This window comes from Hibiscus syriacus, unplaced genomic scaffold, assembly GCF_006381635.1.
Source record: "Hibiscus syriacus cultivar Baekdansim isolate YM2019G1 unplaced genomic scaffold, ASM638163v2 tig00111498_pilon, whole genome shotgun sequence".
Lineage (NCBI taxonomy): Eukaryota > Viridiplantae > Streptophyta > Magnoliopsida > Malvales > Malvaceae > Hibiscus > Hibiscus syriacus.
Genome location: NW_024063104.1, coordinates 40,692 through 41,875, shown reverse-complemented (window position 1 = coordinate 41,875; position 1,184 = coordinate 40,692). Strand labels below are relative to the sequence as shown.

The following is a 1,184-nucleotide window of genomic DNA, read 5'->3' as shown; positions in this document are numbered from 1 at the left end:
CCCACTGTCTTCGAACAGTCATGGGATGCTTTTAATGGTTTTGCTGAACCACTTCCTGTTGAGCCACAGGTAGTAACATACAATCATTTGGCGAACACTGATGAACATTTGGGCTTGGCAATTTCGGAGGTTCGCTATTTTTATTTCTAATGATGCAAAAAATTTGCTTTTCCGTAACTTATGTTTAAGATGTCTGCTCCTGCAGAACCATGAAAATGATGGCATCCAAACAGCCGATTCCCGTGCTTGTTTTGCTATTGCTACTCTTCCGTCAGAGAACGGCACAGCACCATTATATGCTCCATCAACGAATCCACTTTTGGTTTGTTCTTTTAACTTACAGGTTCTTTTGTTCTTGAACTTATTTTGCAGGGAGAACAACAGTCGCATGCTGCTGATCATATAAATCAACCAACCCATTTGATCTTCCTTATGATTCTGAATCGGAACAAAATGATAAGGTATACGTCGCATTTTCTTTCCTGACACTATGTATCATGCATGTTGATTATTCAATATCTTCTTCATTTCTATAAAATTGGTTAATGGTTTACGGCATACTGCAGTTCTTTGATATGAGTTCGTTAAAAACCACACTTCCTAATGCTCAGTCGCCTTCCCCCTTTCTTGGCGGTGTATCACAATCGTGGCTTCCTCAGAATCCAGCGGCACCGTATATTCCAGCAACACCACAAGGTAGTTCATGTTGTCTACTTGGATAAAGAGCCATAATCATTAAGTTCATGCTTGGATGATCTCTAAGGCTATATTACTTTGATTTTTCTTTCTTCTCTAGTTTATTTCTGCAAGTGGCTTTATCTACATGTCTGGTCAATAACAAGTTCGCAATTGTCGTAAGTTATTTATTACGTTATCGTCAATTTCATCATTGTTACTAGAATTTCAAAATAGTAAATGAATGCGTATGGTGCATGATTATATCATATATTCATATGCTTCCGTAAGTTAAGATTCGTTTTCGATAAACAGGAATGGACCAGCTCAAGGACCTGTTGCTTCCATCGGAGGGAACCCTTTCGCGTAGAATCGATCGCCAACAATAGCTTTTTAGTCCTCAGTCTCTCAGTACATGCATTAGAACTAAATATGTTTAGTCATTCTAATTTTTTCTTCTTTGCGAAAAAATAATATTGTTGTCGAGGCCGAAAATTCCTTTTACCATC

The 1,184-nt window shown here is 38.1% G+C and overlaps 1 long non-coding RNA gene across 1 annotated transcript; it reads left to right on the top strand.

Moving 5' to 3' along the window:
* Nucleotides 1–254: 254 nt before the first annotated feature.
* On the top strand, nucleotides 255–708 carry LOC120163820. The gene is made up of 3 exons (XR_005519686.1): nucleotides 255–322; nucleotides 373–461; nucleotides 567–708. It is a non-coding gene; the product is annotated as an uncharacterized LOC120163820 (long non-coding RNA).
* Nucleotides 709–1,184: the final 476 nt, after the last annotated feature.